The sequence below is a fragment of the Phalangium opilio genome, unplaced genomic scaffold, assembly GCF_054372755.1.
Source record: "Phalangium opilio isolate 3A_F unplaced genomic scaffold, DU_Popi_V2 ptg000100l_1, whole genome shotgun sequence".
Taxonomy (NCBI): Eukaryota; Metazoa; Arthropoda; class Arachnida; order Opiliones; family Phalangiidae; genus Phalangium; species Phalangium opilio.
The window spans coordinates 1,222,331-1,247,419 of NW_028324203.1; the positions used below are offsets into that span (position 1 = coordinate 1,222,331).

A 25,089-nucleotide genomic window follows, 5' to 3' on the forward strand; every position below is an offset into this window, starting at 1 on the left:
AACTTATACCATATACACCGAATGTAAACTTATACCATATACACCGAATGTAAACTTATACCATATACACCGAATGTAAACTTATACCATATACACCGAATGTAAACTTATACCATATACACCGAATGTAAACTTATACCATATACACCGAATGTAAACTTATACCATATACACCGAATGTAAACTTATACCATATACACCGAATGTAAACTTATACCATATACACCGAATGTAAACTTATACCATATACACCGAATGTAAACTTATACCATATACACCGAATGTAAACTTATACCATATACACCGAATGTTAACTTATACCATATACTTATGATACCGAATGTAAACTTTTACCATATACTTATGATACCGAATGTAAACTTATACCATATACTTATGATACCGAATGTAAACTTTTACCATATTCTTATACACCGAATGTAAACTTATACCATATACACCGAAAGTAAACTTATACCATATACACCGAATGTAAACTTATACCATATACACCGAATGTAAACTTATACCATATACACCGAATGTAAACTTATACCATATACACCGAATGTTAACTTATACCATATACTTATGATACCGAATGTAAACTTTTACCATATACTTATGATACTGAATGTAAACTTATACCATATACTTATGATACCGAATGTAAACTTATACCATATACACCGAATGTAAACTTATACCATATACTTATGATACCGAATGTAAACTTTTACCATATACTTATGATACCGAATGTAAACTTTTACCATATACTTATAATACCGAATGTAAACTTGTACCATATACTTATGATACCGAATGTAAACTTATACCATATACACCGAATGTTAACTTATACCATATACACCGAATGTAAACTTATACCATATACTTATGATACCGAATGTAAACTTATACCATATGCTTATGATACCGAATGTTAACTTATACCATATGCTTATGATACCGAATGTAAACTTATACCATATACTGCTCCATATGCTTATGATACCGAATGTAAACTTCTACCTTATGCTTATGATTCCAAATGTAAACTTATACCATATACTGCTCCATTTGCTTATAATACCGAATGTAAACTTATACCATATACTGCACCATATACTTATGGTACCGAAGAACTGGTTTCTCTCCGTTTCTTCACCCATTTCTTCCCTTAACGAAAAAATCTCGGATTTCATATGAAAGCTTCTTGGCTATTTGGATAGCATGCTTGCATTGTAAGCGGATGGGCCGGGGTTCAAATCCCGATCCGTTCTCGAAATAAATTTCTTCATGTAATTAAATTTAGAAGTCTACCAGGGAATTGAATAGTCGACTGTAAGGAAGAAAATCTTTTCTAGCGTCGTTCAAAAATGACGAACGATACTGCCAAAGGTGGGACTGTGGCACTACTACTACTACTACGGCCCCAGTGAAACTAATAGCCTCATCGTATATATACGATGTGGCTAAAAATTCCAAAATTAACGAAGTTTTTCTCCAAACCGACCACTTCTGATTCTGATGATACAGGTGAACCTGAAACGGGCATTAAAGACGAAGCTATTGTTGAAACTACAAGTCTAAACGAGGCTGATGGTCACGCTAGTGATATTGAAATTTCTCCATCGACTGACACCGCGAGAGGATGTGAAACTAATTTCTTTTTAAATGAAAAATATCCCACGAACATTGGCCATTAAAAGGAAATTTCTACAATTGACAGTCAACTTAAAAGATTAATTATAGACCATGGGTCATGCAGGCCGAAGGGCTCCTTCCCAAGAGATATTAAAGGTAGTTCATTTTGATCATTCACATTATTGAAAGATAACCAAATCAGGACTGAAATTTTCGTGTCAGAGATTAAAAAGTCCTCTTTTTTCTCCATAATTGTTGACAGCACTCAAAATATTACAAACATTGACCAATTATGCATTTGTTGTCGGTACCTAATGATTGTCGAAAATGAAAACCATAAACAAATTAATATTCAGATAAAAGTCATTCTTTGGATTTTATGCCTTAAAAGACCGAACGACCGCTAGTCATATCAAAAGTGAATAACTGATCCAATAAATTAAAGTAAATAATGACCCTTTCAACAGAAACCAATCAGTTTGAAAGTTTATAGACAAAGATTCAGAAAAACCCAACGTCTATAACTGACATTGATAACACTGAGATTTAATTTTCAATATACAGGGTGTTTCTGAAAAGTCCATCACAAATTAAGGGGCGTGTTTATGGGACCAAACTGAGCGGAAAGTACCAAAGAACATGGGGTGTACAACATTTTGTTACGGAGATATGGCCTTCCAAACATTCGCCCCTAAAACAAGGAAATATCCAAAAATGAGGAGTAACACTTAAGACCGACTAACCAGCTTGTTTAAAATTACTAGACAATTTCAATAGCCTTTAATCGAACAATTGATTTCTACCTTTACTAATCAGAAGCGTATAAATGAGTAGAAGTATGCCTACGGTGGTAATGTAAAATTAATCCCAAGTGACACGATGTTTCAAGATCTTCCCAGCACCAAGTAAAATGGTTCTGATTGAAGGGACTTTTATTAGCACAGCGTAAACAACGTTATTTTCAGAAATTAGTCCAAATGTCCACGGGCGGCATTACAAAAACGAGGCAGTCTTTCGAATGATACTTGGACATGTTGGAAGATCCCTGGCTTGTTCCTGTTATCTCAAACCGTAAAAAGCTACGCAAATCTTCATCATCACGGACAACACTCTTGTACGTTAGGTATGACCTTGAGAAAACCTAAAAGGACATCTCGAATGTATTTGAAAAACCCATCTCCAATTAAGGGGCGTGTTGTTTGTTTCCAACAGAGTAAACTCGCCCAGAGAACAATTACAATGCAGAGCCACGTTTCGGCGTTAATGGCCCACAAAGGTGGTCCCAAACAAAAGAACAAACTTTAATTTGTTTCGTTCAGTAAGTGTTTCATGTGTCATAGATAAAACGCCATGATTAATGCACAAAGAAAATGTTATTGACAAGTTTTCGGACCGCGATGCTGAAATGTGGTGGTGCACCATCGTGCATGAACCACATTCTGTTTATTAAACCTAAGGGTACGTCTTCGAGTAGTTCTGGTAAATCGTCCCGTAAGAACTACAAGTAAGCCACACCGTTTAACCTGGGCTCTAGGAAATATGGCCCAATTAAATTGTCACCCACAATACTACACCACACGTTTAAGCTGAATTGTACTTTGTGAATTCTAACGCAAGTTGCGTGTGGTTTTTTCTTAATCAGCAAACCAATTGGCGGCTGCTTGTTTTTGGATCGTCCTCGAAAATAGTGAGAACTTCGCCTATTCTTAAAAAACAGAGCACTAAAACAGAGCACTATGTTTTTTAAGAAAGGAATAAAAGAGGTTTCACGTACATGTGTTTGTTTTATTAAACTCATAATTCAACGAAGTCTGTTACAATGCCTTTCTTCACAAATGCCGAATATGCGGATATGCACCTAATGTATGGACTAGCCGAGGGGAATGCCGCTGCAGCTGTACGCTTGTATCAGGAAAGATTTCCGCAGAGGCGACTACCAAATCGACTGACGTTCGAGGCTGTGGACAGACGTTTGAGGCAAGATGGACGAATCCAACCGGCTGGACCTCAATCTAGAGCGAGAGCCATCCCAGAGGCCGTAGAAGACGAAGTTCTCACCATTTTCGAGGACGAGCCTGAATCAAGTACCCGCCAAGTTGGTCGCCGATTAGGCGTAAACCACACGCTCGTGTGGAAAATCCTCAGAAGCCACCGGTTTCATCCTTTCCATGTTCAAAAAGTTCAAGGTTTGAATCCAGCGGACTACCCACGACGCACGGCGTTTTGTCAGTGGTTTCTGGCTAAAGTAAACGATATCGATTTCCCACGGGATTTGTTGGTTACTGACGAAGCTAACTTTTCACGGGATGGTATTATTAACTTACATAATAAACATCAATGGTCCCAGCTAAACCCCCACGCAACTTGCGTTAGAAGTCACCAAGTACAATTCAGTTTAAACGTGTGGTGTGATATTGTGGGTGACAATTTAATTGGGCCATATTTCCTAGAGCCCAGGTTAAACGGTGTGGCTTACTTGCAGTTCTTACGGGACGATTTACCGGAACTACTCGAAGACGTACCCTTAGGTTTGGTAAACAGAATGTGGTTCATGCACGATGGTGCACCACCACATTTCAGCATCGCGGTCCGAAATTATCTTAACGCGACCTTCCCTTTGCGGTGGTTAGGTCGAGGTGGACCTGTGGAGTGGCCTGCTCGATCACCCGATCTGAACCCTTGTGATTTCTTTCTTTGGGGCCACCTGAAAGACTTAGTTTATCAGACTGAAGTGCCCGATGTTGAAGAGCTACGTCGACGAATAATTCACGGCTGTCAAACAATTCGCGAAACTCCAGGCATTTTTCAACGTGTAAGGGAATCATTTGTAAGACGTGCTAATGTGTGCCTTAACGCGGGTGGTGAACACTTTGAACAATTTTTGTAACTAGTTGCAATTAAATGTTAAAACTTGTCAATAAATTCATTTTCTTCGTGCATTAATCATGGCGTTTTATCTATGACACATGAAACACTTACTGAACGAAACAAATTAAAGTTTGTTCTTGTTTTTGGGACCACCTTTGTGGGCCATTAACGCCGAAACGTGGCTCTGCATTGTAATTGTTCTCTGGGCGAGTTTACTCTGTTGGAAACAAACAACACGCCCCTTAATTGGAGATGGGTTTTTCAAATACATTCGAGATGTCCTTTTAGGTTTTCTCAAGGTCATACCTAACGTACAAGAGTGTTGTCCGTGATGATGAAGATTTGCGTAGCTTTTTACGGTTTGAGATAACAGGAACAAGCCAGGGATCTTCCAACATGTCCAAGTATCATTCGAAAGACTGCCTCGTTTTTGTAATGCCGCCCGTGGACATTTGGACTAATTCCTGAAAATAACGTTGTTTACGCTGTGCTAATAAAAGTCCCTTCAATCAGAACCATTTTACTTGGTGCTGGGAAGATCTTGAAACATCATGTCACTTGGGATTAATTTTACATTACCACCGTAGGCATACTTCTACTCATTTATACGCTTCTGATTAGTAAAGGTAGAAATCAATTGTTCGATTAAAGGCTATTGAAATTGTCTAGTAATTTTAAACAAGCTGGTTAGTCGGTCTTAAGTGTTACTCCTCATTTTTGGATATTTCCTTGTTTTAGGGGCGAATGTTTGGAAGGCCATATCTCCGTAACAAAATGTTGTACACCCCATGTTCTTTGGTACTTTCCGCTCAGTTTGGTCCCATAAACACGCCCCTTAATTTGTGATGGACTTTTCAGAAACACCCTGTATATTCACTTACTTGTTCTGAATCTGGCCCTTGGTTTTAAAGGCATGGAAGATGCTGGTCTCTCAGGTTCATACCAAATAATCCATGGTGTATTGAAAAATAATATAGCACAACTGGTTTTAAAGTGGAAAAGAAATATTATTCTGTTAAGCGCGTGCCAACTCGTTTCTTACAACAAAAGTTTTCTGTTCCAGCTGAAACTTTGCCGGTCTCTTTTTATTTCCCTCCGGCAGCTTAAAACGTTTTTCATTTTGGAGGGCTTTGGACGAACAAAGAAGAGAAAAAATATACAGAATGCCTACAAGGCTAAGTAAAAAGTGTAAACATATTCTAAACACTCATTTGCAAGTTTAGAATCAACTTGATTTTTATTATAGAAATCTCCATTTTGATGTTTTTATGGTAGTACACCAAGATCACAAATAATATATTTTGATCGGTTATAATTACTAAACCTCTTACAGTTCACAACAAAAATAACACTGAAACATTTTTGAAGGCAATTTTAGCGTGAGTCAAACCGTTTAATGAGCAACACTTTTCTAAAATTAGAATTCATAACTCAAATTTAAACCCAGTTATATTATAAACCTAATATAATAATAAAATTTTATTTACTTACCAAATATGGACTAAGTCCAAATAAGGCTTTTTTGTGAGTAAATTCTGACCTTTGTCGCGTCAAGCACCAAAGAATGAATGTTCCCCTTTCTAAAATTTCTGAACCTTGGGGTTAAAACTGATTCATCAAATAAAATATTAATTATTCTTCCTTAGGTGCTCGAGTTAACCACATGGCGTCAATATGTTTATATGCTTTACAACTAGAGACAGTTTTGAACACGTTTAAACCCTGGTGTTTCGGTTTATGCCCACTTTACTATAAGTTTAGATTTTGAACGTGTTTTCAAAGGCTTTCATTGCGCTTTTGTGTTTAGTTTTTATAGGTTTAGCTATTAAACCCATTGGCACTAGTCGGTGTTTAGTTTTCGCACGTCAAATCTAGGGGTTAAGATTTTAAACATGTTTAAATCAAATGTATGTGCTCAAAACCTATACGTTTTTTCTGTGTGGTTGTCGTGTCCGGGAACACCTCATACACATCTGCGAAAACCAGTTATAATTCATTTTAACAGGAAGGTGTGTTTCAACGTGAAGCCTTATCTACATATTTAAAAAACACGAGGTACCGTATTATATATAGAGTTTTTGAAGACACAAAGTAATTATAAATTTTTATTAAAAGGTTTGTTATGTATTAAATTTTTGAATTTGGTTAAATTTTATAAACAGTAACAGTAGCACGGCCTTTAACCAGAGTGCGAAAATCTTTGCTAGATTTATGGGTAGAAGGATAGATGGAAAAAAACCTAGTCCTCTCGCTGATGTGTTTACATCTTTTATTGTGAAGCTAGTGTGTATGTGTAATATGTAAAATTTTTCTTATATTAGGTATGGTTATTTAAGACTTTTTCCTAAAACAGACGTCAAGAACAGACGTAATTTAAAGACAAGGCAAGCGTTGAGGAACAAGATACTCGTTGCCTACGAGTCAGTTAGCAACGAGTATCCAATTTGGAAAAACGAACTATGCCTGCCGTCTGACTTATTGAGTGTCTTTGTACACGCTGGCGATGAAAATAATTTGGACCCAAGTTACGCTGTTGCGGGTAACTTTCTTATTATAATTCAAAATGTTACTATTCTGTATGATAGAACCATGAGTTAGTTTGCCACGGTTGTGGGTCATACCGGCGAAGCTTGCATTTTTTGCTGCATGTTATCTTTTGGATTTCCTTTAAATAACTTATTTTTATGATGAAGAATATATAAATAAGGATATTGTTTTGGTGTAACTAGAGGGTGTTGTTTACTGGCCAATGAATTTCTCAATGAAATTCGTAATTACACTTGAGTAATTCATTATTTATAATTTTAAGCTTATAGAAATATAGAGTTAGTTGCATAGTCACGGCTTGGAGAGGTTTAATTAAATTCCAAAACTTGTTAAATTTAATTTTCGTATTTTGGTTTCACCTTTGGAAACACAGACGCGGAAGAAGACGATTTCGTAGCCCCTCAAACGCCTAGAAGTTTGTCGGAAAATGTCGTCACAGAGGCTCTTTCCCCATTTGGATGAAAAATTATCCTTAAAAGAAAGAAATTAAAGGTACGTAATTTAATGCATGTGAAGAAGATGTGGAAAGTTGCGGTTTGAGTGACAAATGGGCGGTCATATATATAATGTATGCTGTAAATATTATCCGGCAGCTTAAAAAGTTTTTCATTTTGGAGGGCTTTGGACGAACAAAGAAGAGAAAAAATATACAGAATCATAAATATACAAAACTAGATAAAAAAATATGAAAAGTCAATATTGAGCAGACGACGTACTTTTCTCTAGGGAGGAGGCGAAGAGAGCGGTTAAATTCTCCCCCCCCCCCACCCCAAAGAAAAGTCGTCTGGTGTGGCACTTTATTGAACCAGTTTTTCCTCGGTCCGGTGGTGAGAAAGGCCTCCTGGCCTCGATAGCAGCCTTCTTTTGCTGTTGCTTCTCGCGATGGCGCATATTGTAACCCTCACATCGCTTGGGCCACGGCTTATGGCATTTGATTTCGTGATGCCGACCCAAGTTGCAGCGGCGGCATTGGGTGTGCCGCTCGTCGGGCACCATCGGAGTCACTCGGTTGCTTTACTTTGGGTCTAGCAGACGCTGAAGGTACCTTGGCGGAGGACGTTCCCCGTCCGTTGTCCTCGGTGGTGATAGAAATCATGGAGGAAGGCGGAAGCAGTGAGGATAAAGTTCTCGTCATCCTGCCTCTCGCCCTCCCTCAGGCCCTTGCTAGAGGTACTGGAGGCGCTTCGGTAGGGGCGTCTTGTGCTCTCCCTCGGAATCAGGGTTGTGTGGTTGGCTGCGAATTGCTAACAACCACCTCGAGCTGCGAAACCTCCATCGCAGGTTGTCGCGGAGAACCCTCAAAGTCAACAGGGTGAGGATTCTTTCCTCCATCGGGGTGTGGTAACCGGTGGCACTCGCGGTATCCAGGAGCGAGCCGCACGAAAGAGTTCCTCGGGCCCCGCTTCCTCGTAACGATGGGCCACACCTTCCATATTGGCCTAGACCACCCGTTCGGTTGCGTCCACCTCTTCAGTTTGGCAGGCTGCCACGCCCACAACCGCGAGGGCCCGCGAGACGCATGGTGCAAAAAGGAGGCCTTCGCACCTCAGGCAGGGCAGATCATCGCCCGCAGCAATCTTGGTCTTTAAGATTTAAATCGGCCTATCATCCTGTTTGCAATTCTTCGTCTCTTAATAGTCGTTATCTTCTTCTCACGACCATCGTCCTCAATACTAACTCCAGCGTCCTGTAGAACTGGTATAGATTCTGACGTTGTAGAACTTGAAGATTGGCAGACATCTTTGTTTGTCCAATTCAGCTTTTAAAGAGCGATATTCTCGATACCTTTATCCTCTCCAGTTTCTGGGACTTTCAATTGATATCGCAGTCTATTCAATTTCTTAGCGACTTTGTAGGAACCTTCTCATTTTGGGAGATAATTTGGCGGCGATATTCCTTGCCGCTTTAGGCAAGGGATGCGTCTACTTCCAGATGAGTACACCAACGGGAAATTCAATCTCTTCCCCTGTAAGGAGAGTTTAATTAGTGTTTGGTTAAATATTAAATTAAATTATTAATTTATTTGGGGCGTTTGCTTAAGTTGGACTTAACAAACTGTTTATTTATATTTTTGTTAATATAAAATGCAGGAATGCGGCTTATAGGCAGTATATTTAATGGTAATGGGACAAGGGACCGTCCATAAACTACGTCACACTCTTATGGGGAAGAGGGTTTCTAAATTTGTGACGGTCCGTGACAAGGGGGAGGGAGGGGTTCTTCGATGCGTGACGTCACATTTAACATTTATTTTGTTACGAAGTCAGTAAGAGGCTGATTGGCTCTCATATGTTATAGAAAAAGAAAGACAGCATAGTCAACCGTTACTATAATTTACCAAAATTGTTATTCCATCATCGCTTAAATAGTAGAAAACTTGAGCAATTATCTACTATTTACACTTTTTTATAGCCAATTTAAATAGCGCACTTAAAATAAACAGCGTAAACTCTTATGTCTCTGTTTATTCGCCCCTATAATTTGTGAGGATGAATCAAATCCCCCTGCCGATTGAAATGGTTTCGATTCTTTGGCAAATTTTCTAAATCTCAAGCTCGATTAGTCTGTTTTCGGTGACAGTGTCGAAACCTAAAAAGTGTGCCCCTTTAACTAAGCTTTATGGAACTTTTTTGAAGCTTATAAAAAGCACATCCAGACATTAAAATTCTAAAGGTCAATCAGAGGGAAAAAGCTTAAAACGGAAGAGAACTTGAATTTTCATCCGAGCAAAACATTTCTGAGAGGGCGGCATATCACTCAAGAAATTAATCAAATTAAATTTGTAAATTAAGACAAATCATAGTGCGGAGGGGGGGGGGTTAAAGAAATGTGACGTGGTTTTAAGGGGAGGGGTCTGAGAAAAGCGTGACGAAGCGTAATCTGGGGGGGACGGGGGGTCAGAAAATACTTTTTTTCGCGTGTTGTAGTTTATGGACGGACCCCTATGGATGTTTATTATTTGGGTGGAAATTAAGCTCGATTCTTGCGCAGAACACGAGTTCCTCTTCATCCTTTGTTCCTCGGAAGGAAATGAAACCTTATTTTGGGAGGGGTCTATGGAGGGCATTCACTCTTAATTGGCATTAACTTAAAAATGGCAGTTGGGGGAAGGGGGAATTCGTTTAATTAGCACCTAGTCATATTCTGGTGTTTTAATACGGCTTTGTTGTTATCGAGTCATATTTCGAGCCCCCTTTTCTTCTAAAGACAAGTATTAAATTACAAAAATGTGGTTTTCTCTTTTATGGGCAGCCGCAATTCGCTACCGAATTTGACCAAACTGCGTGGTCGATACTTGTTACGTTAGAAGTGTGTTAGTTTGAGTTCTGCTCAAGGTTGGCTCCGCGAACCCCTAGCCTGTAAACTACCTCCCATACTTGATGGAGCCCGATAACGTTTTATCTTTATGAATAAGTCCTGGTTAAGCATAGTTTAATTGAACGATTAGTACCAAGGCTAAATTGATTGGTCGGCTCAAGGGTTGCAAACCTGCCAGGGATGGATAGAGGTTTGTGTCCCATTAGAGGCCACTTTTGGGGGAAACTCCTAAAGGGGTCACACTCGGCATGATGTCGCCTACCAGGTCCTATTGAGTTTTAGAGGGAAACAGGTGTGCTCTATTTAGGGGGGTAAAGGTTACCTTCCGAACATTCCCGAACCTTCTCTGTTTTTCCAAGTTTCTTTTTTGAGGCGATATATTTCTAATCAACTTTGAAAGAAAATTGAACGTTTCGAAGTTTTTGAAAATTAAAATTTAATTGAAATAAAGAATCGTTAGAAATCTTGACGCCAAAATAATAAAAGAAGCAATTGACCATTAGAGAAAAAATTCAAATTAGTTTTTATTAAAACTATTGGATGAACGGGATACTACTACTAAAGGGATAGTAGCGCTCAATTTCAACAACAATAAATAGGGTTTTCAAATAATTGAAAATATTAAACATTGAGAAATTAATAAAATTTGTTGAATTCTTATTTGAAACAAAATTTAAACATCGATTTTTGCTCTCCTATCTCTTTAAATTAAATTTAATCGTTACAAAAAAATCAATATTAATAAAAAAAATCGTAAATTCATGAGAAAAAGTTGAATAGATTTTGCAAATAAATTGATTCTTTAGTTCTTGAAAATGCCCATTAAGTTCGCTGGACATTATTTAAAACAAACGGAAAATAAAGTCTTCGTTGCATTTGCGAATAAAAAAGGTTAATAAATTATTTACAAAGTTGAAATATTCGGCGAAAACTTTGATTCGAAATGATTGAGTTATTTGGTCCGGAATTATCGCGAAAACTTACACGGGAAGTTCGTTTACCAAGACACGACGCGACACAAATTAATAAAATGTTGAAAACTCATTTAAATATTTTAAATTGTCCGTAAATGGTTTTAATTGTTCGTGAATCTTGTCACTAATTCTTGAAATTGTTCAAAATAAATGAAGACTAATAAATTGCAAATGGCGTCAGTTCGTCAAATTGTTCAAAAAAAATAAAGACTAATAAATTGAAAATGGCGTCAATTCGTCAAATTGTTCAAAAAAATGAAGACTAATAAATTGCAAATGGCCTCAATTCGTCAAATTGTTCAAAGTAAATGAAGACTAATAAATTGAAAATGGCGTTAATTTCGTCAAATTGTCGAATCCCGAACTGAGGAAATGAGTAACGGAAGTTGGTGACTCACTGGAAGGCAGTCCAATGATGAGGAAGGTCAAAGGTCGTTTGTGGTCAAAGTGTAGAAGAGGGGACACTCTTTCGCGGACACCGTTTAGTCGGGGGAAGAAGGTGGTGTCCAGTTGTCGGGACAGTGGCCGACAATTCCAGAAGAAGGAAAAGTGAAAGGAACCACGAGAAAGAACTGCCAGGGAGAATGAACTGTCCACTATAGTCTAAAGAGATTTAATAATGGTCGTCTGTCCATTTTCCCCTTTTAACAACCTTTACAGGTTGTGCTTGACCACAATGTTCTGAATCTCAAGCAGAGCCTGTCTCCTCATTAGAAGGGGGGTAGGGAGGTTTGGATTAAGGTAAATATTGGGTTAAGGTTAATTATGAGGTTAGGTTAGATGAGGGGTAAGGTTGGTGGGTTGAATGAGGTCTCCCCTTCCCCGAGGTCAGGCTTCCTGAGTTGGCATGCGGTCACATTGCTTCTCTTAGGATAGGGGGTCAAAATGGGAAACGTAGTTCTTTCCGGTGGTACTCCACTCGCTAAAACTCTTAAGGTTCATTTCCCTTCATTTGCAATTGATAGCTCGACCTCATCCGTCTGGACTTCTGACGCGTACGCAAGGAACACCAGTGTCGTTTCATCCGGAATGATCCCACGCGTTCGCGTACACGTTCATCCTTCCCAACTTCTACGGAGTGACGATGAGATGACGTTGATCCTGAAAATAAAAAGCAATGAAACGTCTCTCCCGTACAAAAATTTACGGCTGCATTTTTGCTGTTAATTAGATTTTTTAGAATCTGCAATATATTGCAAATAAACTGGAATATTCTGGAAAAATACTGGAATAAACCTGAAAAATGTTCAATTTCAGACAAAATTAAGGTGATTCCAGAGAGCAATGCAGAACATTTTAGAAGTTTTGCAGAAAAAATATCTTCCGTTGGAAAACTCGCCCGTACAAAAATTTACGGCTGCATTTTGCTGTTATTTAGATTTTTTAGAATCTGCAATATATTGCAAATAAACTGGAATATTCTGGAAAAATACTGGAATAAACCTGAAAAAGGTTCAACTTCAGACAAAATTAAGATGCATTCCAGAGAGCAATGCAGAACATTTTAGACGTTTTGCAGAAAACATATCTTCCGTTGGAAAACTCAGTACAACAGTATACAAAATTTAGCTACTCTAGAGTCATAAAATAGTTACCTTACAGCTAGAAAACAGAGGGGAAATAGTAACTACCGTAAGAAATCAGGATGTTTGTAGGCTCATTACAGGTACATACTGTACCTTCCAGATATATTGTATGCATGTTACAGTCAGAAATTGCTAAGTTTGTAGGATAATGGCAGGCGGGTTTCGGATACTTTTTAGGATAATTCCAGGCGCGTTTCATATAATTTGTAGGAAAATTGCAGGCGCGTTTCAGATACTTTTTTGGATCATTGCAGGCGCGTTTCAGATACTTTGTAGGATAATAGCAGGTGCATTTCCGATTCTTTGTCGGATAAATTGCAGGTGTGTTTCAGATACTTTGCAGGATCATTGTAGGTGCGTTTCATATTCTTTGTAGGATAATTGCAGATGCGTTTCAGATACTTTGTAGGATAATTGCAGGCGCGTTTCAGATACTTTGTAGGATCATTGCAGGCGCGTTTGAGATACTTTGCAGGGTCATTGCATCTGCGTTTCAGATACTTTGTAGGATAATTGCAGCCGCGTTTCAAATACTTTGCAGGATCATTGCAGCCGCGTTTCAGATACTTTTAAGGACCATTACAGGCGCGTTTCAGATACTTTAATTTGTACGATAATTGCAGGTGCTTTTCAGATACTTTTTAGGATAATTGCAGGCGCGTTTCAGATACTTTGTAGGATAATTGCAGGCGCGTTTCTGATACTTTGTAGGATAATTGCAGGCGCGTTTCTGATACTTTGTAGGATAATTACAGGCGCGTTTCAGATACTTTGTAGGATAATTGCAGGTACTTTTCAGATATTTTTAGGACAATTGCAGGAGCATTTCATATACTTTGTAGGATAATTGCAGGCGCTTTTCATATACTTTGTAGGAAAATTGCAGGCGCTTTTCATATACTTTTTAGGATCATTGCAGGCGCGGTTCAGATACTTTTTAGGATCATTGCAGGCGTATTTCGGATACTTTGTAGGATAATTGCAGGTGCGTTTCAGATACTTTGTAGGATAATTGCAGGCGCGTTTCTGATACTTTGTAGGATCATTGCAGGCGCGTTTCAGATACTTTGCAGGGTCATTGCAGCTGCGTTTCAGATACTTTGTAGGATAATTGCAGCCGCGTTTCAAATACTTTGCAGGATCATTGCAGCCGCGTTTCAGATACTTTTAAGGACCATTACAGGCGCGTTTCAGATACTTTAATTTGTACGATAATTGCAGGTGCTTTTCAGATACTTTTTAGGATAATTGCAGGCGCGTTTCAGATACTTTGTAGGATAATTGCAGGCGCGTTTCAGATACTTTGTAGGATAATTACAGGCGCGTTTCAGATACTTTGTAGGATAAATGCAGGTGATTTTCAGATAATTTTTAGGATCATTGCAGCCGAATTTCAGATACTTTGTAGGATAATTGCAGGTACTTTTCAGATATTTTTAGGATAATTGCAGGAGCATTTCATATACTTTGTAGGATAATTGCAGGCGCTTTTCATATACTTTGTAGGAAAATTGCAGGCGCTTTTCATATACTTTTCAGGATCATTGCAGGCGCGTTTCAGATACTTTGCAGGGTCAATGCAGCTGCGTTTCAGATACTTTGTAGGATAATTGCAGCCGCGTTTCAAATACTTTGCAGGATCATTGCAGCCGCGTTTCAGATACTTTTAAGGACCATTACAGGCGCGTTTCAGATACTTTAATTTGTACGATAATTGCAGGTGCTTTTCAGATACTTTTTAGGATAATTGCAGGCGCGTTTCAGATACTTTGTAGGATCATTGCAGCCGAATTTCAGATACTTTGTAGGATAATTACAGGCGCCTTTCAGATACTTTGTAGGATAATTGCAGGTACTTTTCAGATATTTTTAGGATAATTGCAGGAGCATTTCATATACTTTGTAGGATAATTGCAGGCGCTTTTCATATACTTTGTAGGATAATTGCAGGCGCTTTTCATATACTTTGTAGGAAAATTGCAGGCGCTTTTCATTTACTTTTCAGGATCATTAAAGCCGCGTTTCAGATACTTCGCAGGATCATTGCAGGTGCATTTCAGATACTCTGTAAAATAATTGCAGGCGCGTTTCAGATTCTTTGCAGGATCATTGCAGGCTCTTTTCATATACTTTGTAGGATAATTTCTGGTGCGTTTCAGATACTTTGTAGGATCATTGCAGCCGCGTATCAGATACTTCGCAGGATCATTGCAGGAGCATTTCAGATACTCTGTAGGATAATTGCAGGTGCGTTTCAGATACTTTGCAGGGTCATTGCAGCCGCGTTTCAGATTCTTTGTAGGATCATTGCAGGTGCGATTTAGATACTTTGTGGAATAATATCAGATGCGTTTCAGATACTTCGCAGGATCATTGCAGGTGCATTTCAGATTCTTTGCAGGATCATTGCAGGCGCGTTTCAGATGCTTTGCAGGGTCATTGCGGGTCTTCCTATCAATTATTGTGAATCAGTAGCCTTATACACCCTAAATTTCCAAAAAAAAATTAAAGAGGCTTACGCTTGAGTTCAAACGTCAACAATAGCTATGTTTAAAATTATTTTAGGAATAAAGTTCCTTAAAACGATTTGACTAGAATTAAGGTAAATTAATGACGATTAAATTAATAAATATCAATTATATTTTTTTTAATATTTAAAAATAGCCTCTAAATTGCGTCTCCACTTGGAGAGGTTTATTTTGGATTCCCAACTTGTACTCATCCCTTACAAAAATATTAAGCTGTAATTTATCTGAATACACGCTTTTCTGACTTGCTAAATTAACATCTGAGATGGTCCAACTGTTTAGGTACATGTACAAGTTCTTACCACATCTAGCTAAATAGGTCTTTTAAGTCTATCTAACATCCACAACATACACACTCACAGAACATAATCGAAAAAGTCTTTAAAACTTGCAGCTAAAAACCGATTACATCTGAAGGGAAGGGTCCCGACAGGCTTGTTTTACGTCTATTCGCAACCATGAAAACTGCTGTAGACTTATAAAATAGCGCTAAAGTACTTTGGTTAGCAATTTCCTTCACATTTCGAGCGCCATGGTGATAGTAGATCTTGTCTTAATCGGTGAAGTTGGACTGCAAGACCGAGTGTATTCAATTCTCGAGTCATTCTCGAACTAGCTCTCAGTAAGTCTCTAGCATTACGAAGTATAGGCATACTTATTGAAACATATCTGATAAACTTTTGATAACTGTATATACAATACTGGCCCTTTTATGACCAAAAATGTTTCAATTTTTTATCTTTTATGGTGGTTTAAATATATTTAGGATCGAGACGTGACAGTATTAGATCAAAAGATCTTATTGAGATGAATGAGTAAAGCTTTTTTAAGATGCCTTTTTAGGCCTAACCAATTGTTTATTCAAAGTTTAGGAAAATAAAAGCAGTAATATTAATGCCTAACAGAAGCAGATAAAAATTTATGGAGCGCTCGAAGTTGACTTCCCGTACAAAAATTTTAAGCTGTAATTCATCTGCATACGCGCTTTTTTATCGCTACCACGCTGTAACCATTAAGGCTACATTTCTGCAGCTCAAAAAACGGGAAAATTTCACAGCAATTCTAGAACTGCAAATTGACTGCCGTTTCTACATTTCTGTTTGTTAACTGTTAACTGTCTAGACTGGCAGAAATATGCAGCGCAATTCTGCAAACGCTATGCAAAGGTAGAAATACCAGCTGTTAGTTTAAAACAGTAATTTGACCGTTTTTATAGATATGTTACAGGTCTGCAAAAGTGATGGAAAAGTAGAAATCCAGCTGCTAATTTAGAACTGTAATTTGACCGTTTTTATAGACATGTTACAGGTCTGCAAAAGTGATAGAAAAGTAGAAATACAGCTGCTAATTTAAAACTGCAATTTGACCACATTTATAGACATGTTACAGGTCTGCAAAAGTGATGGAAAAGTAGAAATGCAACTGCTAATTTAGAACTGTAATTTGACCATTTTTATAGACATGTTACAGGTCTGCAAAAGTGATAGAAAAGTAGAAATCCAGCTGCTAATTTAAAACTGCAATTCTACCACATTTATAGACATGTTACAGATCTGCAAAAGTGATGGAAAAGTAGAAATGCAGCTGCCAATTTAGAACTGTAATTTGACCATTTTATAGACATGTTACAGGTCTGCAAAAGTGATAGAAAAGTAGAAATCCAGCTGCTAATTTAAAACTGCAATTTGACCACATTTATAGGCATGTTACAGGTCTGAAAGAGTGATTGAAAAGTAGAAATCTAGCTGCTAATTTAAAACTGTTTTTTGACTACATTTAAAGACATGTTACAGGTCTGCAAAAGTGATGGAACAGTAGAAATACAGTTGCCAATTTAAAACTTTAATTTGACCTAAATTGACCATTTTTATAGACATGTTACAGGTCTGCAAACGTGATGGAAAAGTAGAAATTCAGCTACCAACTTAAAACTGTAATTTAACCACATTTAGAGAGATATATTGCAGGTATTCAAAAGTAGGAAATTCTACTTTTGAATTCCTGCAATATGTCTACAAATGTGGAATAGTTACAGTTTTAAATAGGCAGCTGGATTTCTACTTTTCCATCACTTTTTCAGACTTGTAACATGTCTATAAATATGGTCAAATTACAGTTTTAAATTGGCAGCTGGATTTCTACTTTTCCATCACTTTTTCAGACTTGTAACATGTCTATACATGTAGTCAAATTACAGTTTTAAACTAGCATCTGGTATTTCTACTTTTCTATCACTTTTGCACACCTGTAACATGTCTATAAAAATGGCCAAATTACAGTTTTAAATTGGCAGCTGGATTTCTGCTTTTCCATCACTTTTGTAGACCTGTTACATGTCTATAAATTTGGTCAAATTACAGTTTTAAATTGGCAGCTGGATTTCTGCTTTTCCATCACTTTTGTAGACCTGTTACATGTCTATAAATGTGGTCAAATTGCAGTTTTAAATTGGCAGCTGAATATCTACTTTTCCATAAGTTTTGCAGACCTGTAACATGTCTATAAATGAGGTAAAATTACAGTTTTAAATTGGCATCTGGATTTCTACTTTTCCATCACATTTGCAGGCCTGTAACATGTCTATAAATGTGGTCAAGTTGCAGTTTTAAACAAGCAGCTGGTATTTCTACTTTTTCATCACTTTTGCAAACCTGTAACATGTCAATAAATATAGTCAAATTGCAGTTTTAAATTGGCAGCTGGATTTCTACTTTTCCATCACTTTTGCAGATCTGTAACATGTCTATAACTGTGGTCAAATTACAGTTTTAAACTAGCAGCTGTTATTTCTACTTTTGCATCGCGTTTGCAGAATCGCGCTGCATATTTCTGCCAGTACAGACAATTAACAGATAATAAACAGAAAATGTAGAAACGGCAGACAATTTGCACTTCTGGAATTGTTGTTAAATTTTCGCGTTTTTCGACCTGCAGAAAATGTAGTCTTAATGTATACCTATTACAGCGTGATAGCGATAAAAAAGCGCGTATGCAGATGAATTACAGCCTAAAATTTTTGTACGGGCTGTTACAATGAAACTTTTCAAGAATTTCAAAATTGTACCGACCTTACAAAACTTGGATATAACAAGAAAAATTTTGTCCGTTCAAAACAAGATCTTCAAAATTTAAGGCGACTGGATGTTGATGTTAGTTTCCTGTGACATTAAAAGTGAAAAATGTAAGAGAAATAAGACTAAGTTCAATCTTAAGTGTTATTTTAAGAGTGGCTGAAAGTGCGCATCTTTTTAGGGTAGAATGAAACTAAGATAGGAAGAATTGTGAGAGGTGACAATAATCAAGATACCAATATCGGTATCGGCCAATTTCTCATAAAAACAGGAGCGTATTTAGCCGCGCCTGTCATGTTCTTGCTAAGCCTTGTTTTAAAATTTTAATTTAAGCGCGCGACACGCGAACTCTCGCGCTCTTATGGAAATACTGCATATTTTGAACGGACTCACCTCAACATTTAGATGAAATGTTTATGTTGGCTTGTCCGGCCAATTACAAATTCTGAATCATTCAATTACAAATTATAAATTACAATTACATATTAGTGATAAACTCAATTACAAATTATAAATTACAATTACATATTTGTGATAAACTCAATTACAAATTAAATTATTAATTGAATTATATTTGAAATTGAAATTACAAATTAATAAGTTGCATTTAATTTGTGAGTTAACTCGCGAATTATCAAAAATAAAAACTAATAGAATCTGTTGACTATCAACAATGTCTTCGTTGTGTTTTATGGGCCATTTTTGCGTAATTGAAAAGCAGTTCCACCGGTGCGGACGATTGTAGTGGGGTGTTATACCTTACAAAGATTAGATTGCTTATCATGGGGAAAATTATCAGTGGAGTCAGATCGAATGAGTGCAAAAATTCTGAATTGGTCTTGGTTATCGATTGCAGTTGAAAAATAAAATATAGTCTTTAGAGAAAATATTAGTTCAACAGTGAACAGTGACTCTGACTCAGTGAGCAATGCCAATGCAATAGAAAGTCACCCAGAGTGGAAAGTACCAGGTTCGAGGGGTCGATCATTCAACGATATGCCGTACGCTTCTCGCGAAATAACATTTTTGACAACTACCACTAGAAGTTAACTACAAACTCATCCGAAATCATTGATAAAAATAAAATATTACGAAATCCGTACCAAAAACAAGAGATCCGTAATTAAATTACGAAATCAGTCACATCACAGAAGTAGAAATCATGAAGGCAATTAAAAACCAAGGTTTTTACCTCTCCGAGTGACGTATGTCACGGAGAGGTTCTAATTTCGACGTGTCTGTGTGTGTGTGGGTGTGTTTGTGTGTGTGTCTGTCTGTCTGTTGTTATTGACTTACACCCCAGGGGACCGTGTTCGCAGTTTCCGAATTGAAGCAAATGTGTTCGCTAATTCCGGACCGTATTCATAGTTCCCGGAAATTTCAAAACTTGAATCTATCCACAAATCAACTGGCCACTATTACTTCATCTGACTAGTCAATTGTCTATTCTACATGAATACCAATCTGTACTTATTGGCTTCAAACACCACCATTTTGTGGTCTTTGTCCATACCACATAGACACCAGTCTGTACTTACTGGCTTCTATCACCATCATTTTCTGGTCTTTGTTTTTGTCCATCCCACATGGACACCAGTTTGTACACCTGGCATCTAACACCATCATCTTCTGGTCTTTGTTTTTGTCCATCCCACATGGACACCAGTCTGTACACCTGGCTTCTACTCCTTAAGGTTAAGACATACGCGGCGATCGGCCAGGGTTACGAGAAACGTAAGGCCTCCTAATGGTGGGGCTTCCACCAAAGGTTCACGCAATTGCGCTGTTCTTATCAATAGCTGCGATTCGACACTCTTATATACTACCTGTTTGATGAAGGCGAAGCAACCGGCGTATGCTTCATTTCAAACGCCAATATTAGTCAAGTCTCTCAAGAATGTTTAATTGTTCTTTTTCAAAACGATGTAACGCTCAATAAGGCGAACAACTATCGAAGAAAATATTTAATATTAATTATATTTATTTTAATATTTAAGATAATCATGTCTCTCAACTCAAAATTAATACGGAAAGGGTAAAACAGCAGTCTATGTGTTTGTCTATATGTGTCCGTCCGTTGTAACACTAGTGCGCTGCGTTAGAAGTTCGTTTTGTTTTGATGTGTAAAGAAATCCTTCAGAACCTTAATATTCCCGTTTTCCATAATATAAAATGAATATGTGGAAATATTTTTCGTAATTATGATGCATTTAGTCCTTTTGTAGCTTTAAAGCTCCGTTTCATTTTGATATTCCAAAGACTTTTTTTAATATTATTATTTAAAATGGATGTTTATATATTACATAAGCTATACTACATCTGTTTATAGCATAATCCTTTCTAAAGTCACAGTGAATACAAGCTCAACGCTGCTATGTTGGTCAAATGAACTTTTATTTGTCAATAGGCCTAGTGAACCAAGTGAATACAAGCTCAACGCTGCTATGTTGGTCAAATGAACTTTTATTTGTCAATAGGCCTAGTGAACCAAAAAGAAAACCTTTGGGTTTTGGTTTTCGTTTCTGTATGCAGAGACATTAACGGTTCAGAGTGAGCCGAAAGTTAAACACACTTTTAAATAATTAGGCTTAGATTTTATAATCATGGTGGAAATCTGGGCCGCGTTCAGCAGAGCCCAGCGCTGCTAGCAGTGTCCTACATAACGGGATTTTGTTTTTGAATTTTGACGTCACGGTGCTAAGCGCTGAGCTAGCGCGGTCTTCAAAGAAAATAGTCGGCTTTTTGGATAACGTGACGTAAAACGCGTAGTTCTCAGCTTGGCGAAAATACCATGGAGGAATTAATACAAATAGCTTGATGGGACTATAGCTATTTAATTGGCGTGAAACCAGTTGATCACGCGAGAATTTTAAGAGATATGTTATTTTCTAATTTTAATTATAAAAGTTGTTATCTATCTCTATTCTAGAGGGCCGGTAGGCCCTTCTAGATAAGAACCCACACCCTCCCGTAATGTTAAAGAAATAATTCACAGATTTTAGGCTTAGCGTCCCATAGAAAAAGCATGGGATTTTTGGTGGTCCACTCCATCGAATAACTCAGAAACTACTGCGAAGTTAAGGTTCGGAACACTTTTGAATTATCAAGCAAGTATTAAATGTTGAACTTCTGAAGTTTGATTAAGAACAATTAAGTCTAAGTATTTTATTTTAAATAATTTATAAATCATGGTAAAACCGTTAAATATATTACACTGTTTGCATAGCATTTTATTCAGCCTCCATCGGGTTTGTGGCGCGTAGGATAACGCGTCTGCCTATGAAGCAGAAGATTGCAGGTTCGAGTCCTGGCAAGCTCGTTGTTTATTTTTACAGATCTTTTATTCAACTTAAATGAAATAATCCTATAAATACAATGTTTAGATAATTTTTTTTTACGAAGTACGGGCTTGTGGCGTAATGGATAACGCGTTTGCATTCGAGGCAAAACATTGCAGGTTCGAGTCTTGGAAAGCTCGTTGTCCATTTTTGATGAAGAATCTTAGTATATACAAGGGAAAATTCTTAAGTAACAAATTTTCAATGAAATGTGCGCGTGCTGGCGCGTGGTTTAGACATAACTTTTTTTTAAATCTATACAGAAAGGTCAACTAAACTTAATTGAGTCACTAACCGCCTTTTCATATGAAATAAGTTACCACCCGCCTATCTATGGTGAATTAATTTACCACCCGCCTACCAATTGTGAATTAATTTACCACTCCCCTGCCAAATGATTTAAAATTTTAATCTTTCCCATAAAATAATGAAAGGCACTTGGAGTGAGCCAATATGCTCATGAACATCTTACTGGAACATCGAATTAGTGACGTTTGACAATCATATAATTATTTTTATAATATATTAATACAAATTAAGGCTGAAGGAACAGATATTATATAAAAAAGACTTGGTTTGCCCAAGCCTTAAAAACAAAACGATAAGAGTTTTTCCAGTTGTCTGAAGCGCAGATATTATTTTTTTCTATTGAATTTTAAAGACAATCCGTATTTTACTACTCTGTAGAATTTAATTCAATCACCTGATTTTACTGCTAATGGATTAGTTTCCTATAAATTAATTGAAATAAAAAATTACTTATCTCAGATTTTTCAACAACAACTCCATTTTCCTGAAACATTTTATCATGCATTTATTATGTTGAGGGATATTGTGTAAATTTAATCAAATTAACACTTTCTTTTTTAATTTCGGAGAATTTTCATTTCAAAAAGTTTTAAACACATCAAGTTTTCATGATGTTGTCAACTAAACAGCAACTCAACCAACACTTCTAAAATCTTCCCCACAAGTACTGATATACACAGTTCAATAATTGTGACTGTGCCTAAAGAAGAAACGAACCCCTTCATCAAATATATGAAAGGTGATAACAGCCCCCTTTGTATTCGAAAAGACCGCATATAATACATTATTAATGAGAGTATTATTTGAAAATTAAAGTACGTTCTCCCTTGAAAAGAAAAAAATTCACGATAAAATGATTCACGAAAATGGAATCGTTCTTGAAAAATCTGAGATAAGTAATTTTTTATTTCAATTAATTTATAGGAAACTAATCCATTAGCAGTAAAATCAGGTGATTGAATTAAATTCTACAGAGTAGTAAAATACGGATTGTCTTTAAAATTCAATAGAAAAAAATAATATCTGCGCTTCAGACAACTGGAAAAACTCTTATCGTTTTGTTTTTAAGGCTTGGGCAAACCAAGTCTTTTTTATATAATAAATATGTTATCCTACAATTTTTGTTAAGCCTTGGTACCTTGCACGCTTTATTGCGCTAGCGTCATTTATAAAACGCCGATGACCGGAGAAAAGCTATGACGACAGAGCTCACCGGTAAACATTTCCAAAATCCGCTGTCTTTTTTGGTGAGCTCTGCTGAACGCAGCCCAGACCAGTGAAAGGTCTGATCGTAATCGGATAATAGCTTCGTGTTTTCATGCTTTTTATGGTACGCATTTACTTTCAGTGTGTGTAGCCACAAATAAGCTTTGGTGTTATATAACGTTAAGTCATGTTGTTAAACTAAGAAAATCGTTGAGGTGAAACGAGAGGATAGTGTTTACATGCCAACCCTGTTGTGAATATGGCTTTGAACATAGAGGGCATACAGTTGAGGAGTAGAAAATTGGGCCTTTACAAACACGTAAAGTTAATATCCCTCCAAAGTTTTATCTCTTCATTTCCCGTTTTTCCCCCATCGGATGATTTTAATGTGTACAAGTATATCATTATTGGATGTAAAATGTCGTCTGATTTACAGTATATTTGCTATGCTTTGTATACTGCTTTAATATTTCATAAATTTTAACTTAAGAAACATTTCCATATCTGTGTAAATAAGTTTGTAAGTAGTCGTCTTGACTCGGAGAGGTAATATTTTGGTTTTCCCAACTTGTTTCAATATGGTAACTTACCCTCTCCTCGAACGCCAAGAGCTACCATGAGAAAACAATTTACTCTTCATTGCGTTCAAATGTAGCTTACACTGCAAAGAAGCTATTCGACCTAGCCTTATGCTGTACAAAATTCATACCCACTTAAAATGATACATTTCAGTCAGAGAATCTGATTCATACTACCTCAGCATTTGTTTGCATATTTGTAATTGTAATTGACTAATGTAATTGAATAACTTTTTCAACGTTTTAAAAACGTCAATTACAAAATACCAATTACAAATTACAATATTTGTTCAATTACAATTACCCAATACAATTAAGTTCGGAAAAAATGTAATTGAATTACAAATTACAATTGTAATTTGTAATTGCCAATTAGTAATTTGGCCATCCCTGCCGGCGTCGGCCGCGTAGTTGTGGTTGACTTCTTGTACTGGCGTGTAGACGTTGGTAAAGTTTGTCTCCAGATGCAGTTTCCCGATCAACTGATTTAGTCTTTCGATCTCCCTGTCCCGATCACCCACTAATCCGACCAGTTCTTGGACCTTGTCCTCGAGACGAGCTATTTCGGCGTCCCTCTCGGAGATTTTCGTTTCCAGCCAATTTCTCAGATCCTTTATTTCGGCTTCCTTTTCCCGATCGTAGCTGTCTTTTTCGGCCAAGAGAGACGCGATGCGTTGATTCCTCTTACTTAAGGACTCTGTCAGTTCGATCGTAACTTGTTCTTGGATGTTGATGTCGTTGCTCGAGGAGCCCGCGGGGTTGGTCAGAGATCTGTTCAGTCGGCTCGCTAGTTCCAATCGTTCTCGCTTCAATTGGTCAACCTCTGCCGCCTTCTCCCTGTCCGACTCCTCTTTCTCACTCTTGACCCTTGACAATTGGCCTTTCAGTTTGGTCACTTGTTCGTTCAAGCTCGATACACTCGACCGAAGTTTCCAAATCTGTTCCTCCCGTTCGCTCTCACTTGACTTTTCTGTTTGACCGGATCTCGATTCCGCCGCCTCGCTCTTCGCTCCTTCATTCGAAATTTCTCTTTCTTTCGCCTTCCTTTTTTCGTGATCATCAAACAATTTTTGAATTTGTTTTTTAACGGAATCTTTCGCGTAGGACGAGGCAGTT

At 37.3% G+C, this 25,089-nt stretch overlaps 1 long non-coding RNA gene across 1 annotated transcript; it reads left to right on the top strand.

The window, feature by feature from the left end:
* The first annotated feature begins 2,213 nt into the window (after positions 1 to 2,213).
* On the top strand, positions 2,214 to 4,832 carry LOC149632412 (uncharacterized). Its single transcript, XR_016373873.1, has 3 exons — positions 2,214 to 2,764; positions 2,863 to 2,968; positions 4,281 to 4,832. It is a non-coding gene; the product is annotated as an uncharacterized LOC149632412 (long non-coding RNA).
* Positions 4,833 to 25,089: the final 20,257 nt, after the last annotated feature.